At 29.8% G+C, this 9337-nt stretch overlaps 1 protein-coding gene across 2 annotated transcripts in view; it reads left to right on the forward strand.

The window, feature by feature from the left end:
• LOC105833146 (transmembrane protein 132E) overlaps positions 1-9337 on the forward strand; it is a 301760-nt gene that overhangs the window by 57270 nt on the left and 235153 nt on the right. The window lies entirely within an intron of this gene.

Consider the following 9337-nt stretch of genomic DNA (forward strand, 5'->3'; position numbering starts at 1 on the left):
TTACAGGAACAGTTCTAGAATGGTTTAAGTCGTACTTAAAAGATAGAATGCAACAAGTTCAATTTAATGATAGACGGTTTAAGATAATGACTACGGAATACGGAGTGCCACAGGGTTCGGTATTGGGCCCATTGTTGTTTATAATATATATGAATGATATTGTTAACGTTTGCTCGGATATATGTAATATAAAAATGTTTGCGGACGATACCTTAATATATGTAACAGGTGAGAGTAGTGCGGAAGTAGAGAGGAAATTGAATATTGCATTTAACGTAGTGGAGGAATGGATGAATATTAATAAACTGAAGATGAATTCGGGGAAAACAAAATATATGTTAGTTAGAGGGATAAGAAAAGAATTGAGAGGCAATACTACTGTGAGATGTTTGGATGGAAATGAGATTGAGCGTGTAGAAATAATAAAGTACTTGGGTATAATTATTGATGATAGACTTAGATTTAGCGGTCACTGTGATTACATGCTAAAAAAATAGGGAAAAAAATAAGTTTTTTAAATAGAATAGGAAACTTTATCTCGGCGTACACTAGATGTACGATATACAAAACAATTGTAGCACCTTACTTTGAGTATTGTGCGACGCTACTATTAGATATGGGAGATACACAGTTAAGTAGGCTCCAAACAGCGCAAAATAGAGCTATGAGAGTCATATTGCAATGTGACAGACGTACCAAAGTTAAATGTATGCACCAAGCGTTGCAATTTATGACCATAAGACAAAGGCTGTATTACAACACGTGCATATTTATTTTTAAAATTTTAAATAATATGATGCCGGAGCAATTTAGTAATAGACTTAGAATAGTAGAGGGAGAACGCGAAACTAGGCAGACAGGGGATATTGTTATTGAATAGTCGAAAAACAAGAAGCGCGCAAAAAGATTTATATTATGAGGGTGGGTTAATTTATAACGCATTACGCACCCGAAGTTAAACATTGTAATCGTTTAGAATGTGTTAAAACGAATGCCTAAAAGAGTTTGTTTTTAAGATCTGAGTACAACGACAATGAGAGTATGAACAATAGCTGAGAAAGAGCTAATAGAAGATAAATCTCTTCGCATTCTCTCTCTCTGCATATCTCTCGTACTCTCACTGCTCATCTCTCTCTCTCTCGTTAGCTCTCTCCGTCTCTCTCCTCTCTGCTCTTCCCCCCTCACCGCCCCTCCCCCCTTCACCTCCTCCTCCCCTCCCTCCCTTCCCTCCTCCTCTCCCCCTCTCCCCTATCCTCTCCCTCTCCCTCTCTCTCTCTCTCTCTCTCTCTCTCCTCTCTCTCTCTCTCTCTCTCTCTTCTTAATTTGATTGTTGTTTGACTAATTGTAAAATCTATGTTTCTGCTCAATCTTTTTTGCCCTACAGCTATTGCTCGGGCATAATAAACGCAATCAATCAATCTCTCTCTCTCTCTCTCTCTCTTTCTCTGGTTGCGACTGAGGCGCGCTACTGCTCACCACGCGTCCAGGAGTGATATCATCCGCGAATCGGATCACGCTTACTCAGATACACGGGCACATTCTGCGCAACCTAGTCACCTCTATACTGAACATTATCGAAAATATTAACGGATAGTCATTATCATCTACTCCAATGACAAAGCCTGACGTACTTACACTTGCATTCACTATACTTGTCTTGGTAACTATTTTCGAGTTGCTCGTCGACTATTATAACCAAGATGATATGTCCTTATTCAATGTAACATATATCAGCAATCAACAATCTGTAATATCTATGGGGCCATATAGGGTCATACCCTCTGGCCAAAAATAAATTCATTCATTCATTCATTCATTCATTCATTCTCTCTCTCTCTCTCTCTCTCTCTCTCTCTCTCTCTTTCTCTCTCCCTATCCTTAATCCTTTTCTTTTCTTTAAATTCTTTTCTTCTGATAAAATTCATGTTCCATTAAATACAGTACGCGATAATCATCAAATACGATAAAGTGATACAATAACAAATACAATAACGCGAACTATCAAAATGTAATATTTTAAATTAAACTTTTATTTAAAGTATTTATTTTTCTTTCTCTCTCTGTATTAACTTATAATTCAATTTATATTATTTATAAACTAAAAATAAAAAGATAAAAAGTCAAATGGCGCGCGCAAAGCGCGCGCAATGTTGTGTTCTAGTATACAAGAAAAAATGAATAGTAGATTAAATATATTTGTAGATAGATTTATATGTAGATTGTCGTTTTGCAATGTAAAGAATTTGATGTCTTTGAAATTGAATTTTTAGAAATATTTGGAATGGAAGAGAGGAATTCAAGTACAGATTTAGAAAGTGAGAAAGATATGGGGAAAGATTTTAATGGAGCTTGGGAAAGAGAACATGAAGAAGATAAAAGAGGTACAAATAAAAAAATAGTCTAATTTTAAAAATAGAGGAAATTTGTAAGTTTAGAATTAAGAAATTAGAAAAAAAATCTATAATTACTGATAATTTAAATATATATTTAAATATATTAACCTAAATTAAACAAAATTTGTTTTTTAAAAAGATGTTTAAAAAAAGTTTAAAATTTGTTCTTTTAGAAAATGAATGTTTAGAAATATTTAGAAAGGAAGAGAGAAAAACAAGCACAGATTTTTAGAAAGTAAGAAAGATTTGGAGATAAATTTTAATGGAGCTTTGGAAAGAGAACATGAAGAAATTAAAAAAAGGTACAATTATAAAAAAATTAGATTAAGAAAATACAAAAAAAGAATCTATAATTTAAATATATTAACCTAAAGATATAAAAAAGTTATTATTAAAAAAGATGTTTAAAAAAGGATAATATCATAAATTTAATAAAAATAGTTTAAAAAATGATGTTTTAGAAAGTAAAATGTTAAAATAGAGATAAAAAAAAACAAACAAACAGGTACATCTCATTGAAAGATGTGAAAAATGTTATACCAAAAATGTCGTATATAGAGAAGTATTATAAAGAAACAAACAAAAAAAAAACGGAGAAAATATTGGAATGTATGAAAGAATGTAAAATATTAAGATAAATGAGGTTAGTTCAACATGGAAATAAATCAAAATTTAAAAAAAAGAAAAGCAGGTAAAGGAGAGGAAAATTGCAAATTTCTAAAGGAAAGAAGAAAGGGGTTTGTATGTACAAAAACACAGGGTTTATCAAAAATTATCTAAAAATTGAAAAAAAGACGGAAAAGAATTAGTATGTATCATCACCAACGTCAACAGCTCAAACGTAAAGAAAAAGAACTCAATTTATTCGAAAAAAAAGAAAAACGAAGAATGTTGCTATATGTGGAATATGTGAGAGAAAATATGAACCACAGATAAACAGAGCTGGAAGACAAATATGTGTATGAGTGTATGAGTGAAGAATGAGCTTTTGAGCTCAAAAGCTAGTAATTAATAACTTGTAAGCCGCTTCGCGCGGGCTCAAAAGCTAGTAATTAATAACTCGTTAACTATTGCGACAATTGCAAAATGAGGACTTTTCTACTCAGTTTGGTCCGTTTTACCTCTATGCAAACGCTATGTCAAAAATTCTCGAACTCCCTGTATATGTCGCGATGTTAAAATGGACAGCATTTTTTTTAATTTTTTTGCTTGAATTTATAATTATAAGGAAATATGAGATATTTTGTACATTCCATGAGAGAATTGAATAATTGGTTACATTGAACTTTGATTGACAATAAATATTGATCATCTGATGAAATGCTGAATGATATATGCAGTTACTGCAGATTGCTAGTTACAAATAAAATTAAGTCATTACGAGCAGAATAAAAGTTGACTAGTAACTATTATCATGCCGTCCGAGTTTAAATTTTACTTTATTCTAAACGAGACTTCAAAATCTTGAACCATGACAGATGTCATCATGTAAAAGTTAGAAAAGCATTATTCTTTTACTCCAAGTAGTACAACTTAAACTAGGCGGAACTGAATAGGAATAATTTGAGTACTCAATGAAAGTAGTTTCCTAATAAAATTCAAGAAAATATTTTGTTCAGTTACAGTAAATATGAAAATATAATTTCTGAGCTTATTTAAATGTGAAATACTTTGTTTTATTTGCGTGCATTTATCAGCTTTATCTTATACAATTTAAAAACTCTAATTGGAGAACAAGAAATAAAGCTCGACTAATTTTTACTTTAGATATGTGTTAGAATATAATATATTGAAGGCATTTAAAATGCTACAAATATATGTAATATAATGTAATTTTATATACAATTATATTTACATAAAATTTTAATGTACACACACAATATTTCAAGCAATAAAGAAAAAGGTTATTAAATACCATTTTATTTTTTAGAAATAACTAAACCGATTTATGAGACTACTAACAGAAATTTCTTGACAAAGGATTAATACTCATTATTATTATTAAAGCTAATTCTTCAAATAAACAATTTAAACAAAATTAACAAAAAACTAAAGCGAGAAAAAAGGTTTAATTTGTGGAATAGATATGTGGGGATTATGCAATACTACTAACTACACTTTTTATAATTCTGCAATTTATATTAACTCTTACAAATATCTTATAAATCTAAATAATTATCTATATTTTACAATTCTTGTAATCTATTATAAAAATTGCTGAGAAAAAAATTAAGAAATTGTATTAGAACTATATAACTTCTTTATCATTATTTCTTCAGTAATTAAAACTAATTTGTTATCCTGCACTAAACTACTTCAATTGCAAAGTATTCAATATACAATTTAAGTTATAGTAAAGTAATTTTATAATATATATGTTGCGAATAGACGATATTTTAAACGAAATAATATAAGGAGCAGTCAAATAAAACTGCGAAAATCGGTAAAATAAAAGATGGTTTGTATAATATTGCCAGTGGTGGTATTGATATGTCATTGCATTTTGACTGTCTTTTGTATTTTTGTTAATGTGACTTGACAAAGTAAAATATTTATGTAACATACGAACTGAATAGAAACACAAGTAGCATATTCATTGTCACGCGACATGAAAATAATACATCAGTTTACAAACTAAACTTATACTATCCTAGGCAAAGATTCATGAACGCGCAATGAAAATTTACGATCAATTTTTGTGAAGGGGGGAGGAAAGGAGTTAAAAAATATCATAGTTGCATATACTCATAATATTATGATGTAGTACCGCAGTTGTAACTTGGTCAAGATTTGACCCTTCGGCGATAGTTCGCGGTTTCAGACGTAGTTCCAAACGGTTTGTTCCCACGAGTACAAGTGTGTTGTATGTTCTACGTTCGCGCTCAATGCCAATAAATATCTGTCGATCACATATAAACTTCGGCATTCCCAGTGCAACGGAGCACATAACGTTAGATAGAAATTGGAGCTTCAAGACCTGTGGTCGTAGTACCGCTCCAAGGAATGGACATTTCCACCGAAAGAGCGAAATTTGTCGCAAAAACTCGCGTAAGCGTCTGTATACCGTATGTTGATTGATATATTTGCGTTCGTGTATGTGCTAAAATGGCAGGTTTTCGAAGAGGTAAATCAACGCGCGCGAGATATTTTATCCGAAATAGATGCTCATTTGTTAAAACAGGGCTATAGTAATGCGAGAATCTGTTAAATTCTCGTATCGGAATTATTTGTTGCGTTTTGTTGCATGTTACTATGGCTTATGTAAACAAAACAAATCATTCGATGTTCAGTGTGAATAATATCTCACTTTTTTTCACTACGGCATATGCATTTAATATTTCAAAATATTTTATTGCATTAAGATTTATCACTGTCGTTCAAGTCACTATAAATTTATTAATCTTTTCGATTCAAAACAAAATTGACACAATTTTTTTAGTAATTTATATATATTTTTTAAATATTTGAAGTAATATTCTTACTCAGAAAATAGTAACAGCCAATAAAATATGTAGTTGCGGGTTGCTAACTACATATAATACTTAATACAATAATATTTACTGTTAATGCAAGTACAATGTTGATGCAGCAATAGCATATGTTATTATATTGAGTATATCTGTAGTGGCAACCCGCAACTACATATTTTATTGGATATATTACTTTTTTTCAATGTATCTAATAGATACAGAATTATAATTCATAATTAACAAATATGCAGGATGTATATAAAAGATTGGGACTTCAGAATACCTTAGAAATTATAGATGATATAGATAGCGCGCGCGCGCGTATGTGTGTGTGTAATTATAACATATCTTTCAGAATAAGAAATAATATCCTTTTTAATGATTACCATATTTTAATGATGCGAGTTATTTTAATTATGCATATTATAATTGTTATATTATTTATATCATTGAATTAATATTATGAATGCAAACTTATAACATTCATGCATAGGGCGTTTTCGCGACATATGCATTAATATGCCGGGTTAACTATATCTGTTTTTCTAGACTTGCACGATAATTATCAGATTGCAAGTTCAGGTAATTATTATATGAAGACGGATAATAGGAAATTGGTTTTTACCAGATTAGTATACTAAATTTAATTAAATATATTTATACCTAAATAAATGTATGTAATTTACAAATATAAACACACACACACACACACACACACACATTGCTGAACACAGAAATACAGCATCAAAAAATTATACAATTAGTTGAAATTTAAATTAACATTATTAATACTATATTCTTTTGAATAGTTTTGTTAATATTTTGTTAATATAAAGAAACAAAATTTGTTGAATACATTTAAAACTATTTTTTTTTTAATACAATCTCATAATAAATGTTTAACGTGACTTCTATTTTATTCAAACATATAGCAATTTTACATATAAATTTCTCTTTTACTCTTTGAATTATAAAAAGAGTAATTTATGCATACGCATTAGGAACTTTATTTTTTAATATTTCTGTATTTTTTGGTAGAGTTTTATAAACTTATTTAAACTTTATTTTTTATAAATTTCCACGCAAAAAATCCGTCAGAGTGAAGTCAGAAAACGTAGAGGCATGGTTTTTATAGTTTTCAAGATTGATTTTTTTTCACGTTCTTTTGCGTTCACTCAAATGGAAACTTTAATTTCCAACTCAAATGAGTTTAGAAAAGATTTTACTTGCCGTCCCGCTCGGGATGTGCGCACTGCACGTGCTCATTTCGGCCTGATACAATTTGAATCTATACTTGAGACTTCAGGAGCATGTTCTACGGATGAAATACTATCGATTTAAGCAAGAAAAAAAATCGATTTTTTTTACTCTCTAATGTAGACGGTTCCCTTAAGGTAAGCTGTAAGGTTAAAAGACATACTGTAAAATATACTGTACATTTTATTAATTCAAACATATTTTTGCTTGATTTAAATAACTTTTTTCTTCTAAATGTTGAAAAAAATAATTTTTTTAAATTTAGTATATATTTTTTCAGTGTACTACAGTTGATTGAATTATTCAAAATGTCAAAATGTAAATGTACATTTAACGAAGAATTACAAAAAAATTTCCAATCTTTTAAAAAGAAAAATTTGATTGGAAAATTTTATGTACAATATGCAATTCATATATTTTTATCGCTAATGAAAAAGTCACTGATATAAATGAGCATATTGCAACTTTGAAACATAAAACGAGATTTCGAAGTCAAGCGGAAACTTTAAAAGTCATGGAAACATATATTATTAAACCTGGAACCGATGGCAATATTAGAGCAGCAGAAGTGCTATGGCGTTTCATACAGTCACTTATCATATCTTTTAATTCATTAGACTGTATACACTCACTGAAAAAGGAATTGTTTTCAGAATCAAATACAGCAAAAAAATTATCATGTAATCGTGAAAAAATGCGAAATAACAGAATCAATATGTTTAATTAAGCACTTATTAATATACTAATGAAAAAAATTACACAGTTATTCAATAAATAATGAAACTGTGCTTATTTACTACAAGAGGCGTTAGCTTAACGTTTACCTATCAAAAAGTTCAACTAACTAGAGAAAGACAAGAAATATTAATCAAAAGTTAAACATTAAATAAAGAAACAAAATTTTAACCCGATTCCTGAAAAGGGAGGTAAATCTGACCCAGACCAATATTTCAACCGGTAGCTGTTTTAAAACCAAGGGAGAGAGCAGGCCCTATCCCTAAAAAATTGTACTGTAGGGGAGAGTCCGCCTTGATGAAAAGTTGAAGTTGACGTTGGGTCGAACTGACGTCCCTTTTCAGTTACCAGTTACACTGCGTGAATTTTTGAGCTGAAGTAAGTTCTATAATTTTCATGTTTTTTTACTTATACATATAATAGTACACGGAAACATATATAACCTCATATTACACTGGAACCCCGTGTTAGCGGACTGTTCGGGGTTTTAGTCCGCTAACGCGGGGTTATCTCCTATTGCTTGGTTTCACTCCCACTCCGTGAAATACGCGACTGCATTGCTCATTGCTATCCCCCACACACGCTACTCATGTGGGCCGAGTGCATATGGAGGGGATAGTTTCCGCTAACGCGGAGTACGCTAACGCAGGGTTCCAGTGTACTATTATTTTTATCAGAAAATGGCACAACGCTAAAAACCGAAACACTCTATGCTCAGTTTATATAAATAATCATTTATTGTATCGTTTTTATACAAATATGTGTAAATGATACATTATTTTTATTTAAAAACATTTTTTAATTAACAAACATGTGTATTCATTTCCTAAAAAGTTTGTGATAGTACCTCGAAAAAATCATATTTTCAAGTTGAAAAATTAAGATTTTAATTTTGTTAAATTATATTGCAATATTTTTTTCTCAAAAAATAAACTCTTAAACTTTAATTTAAGCTTTAGTTCATTAAATCTTGTTTTTTCGCAAAGTTATTAATTAAAAAAAAGTAATTTTTTTCAAGAGTTTATTTATTTATTGCAAAAATTTATTTATATAAAGTTCATAAATATTATATTTTATAATTTTATCATAAAGTAGAAGGTTTTAATATATTGCATAAATTTTTTCAGATTTTTTGAATGATATTTACTATATTTTCAAAGCGCAAGATTAATTATACCCCCTTTTTAGTTAAGCGGTGCAAAAAAAGCGTTTCAGGAATCGGATTAACTTTCTTGTATATTAATAAGATATATTGTGTTTTTAGTAGTGTTCCTGGCCATAATGGTTTCACAATACAAAGAGCTCTCTTTCTCTAATTATGAACAAGATGTTTTAATAAAAACCTAAAATAAATACAATGTTGAAAAGCCTGAATAAAGAGCTACAATAATATGAATTGTGGATATTTTTAATTGTTACATGATAGTTACATAAGGCAAAAACTTACCTCTGAAATTTTAGATTCAAAAGAACACAATTTGA

The sequence above is a fragment of the Monomorium pharaonis genome, chromosome 2 (genome assembly GCF_013373865.1).
Source record: "Monomorium pharaonis isolate MP-MQ-018 chromosome 2, ASM1337386v2, whole genome shotgun sequence".
Lineage (NCBI taxonomy): Eukaryota > Metazoa > Arthropoda > Insecta > Hymenoptera > Formicidae > Monomorium > Monomorium pharaonis.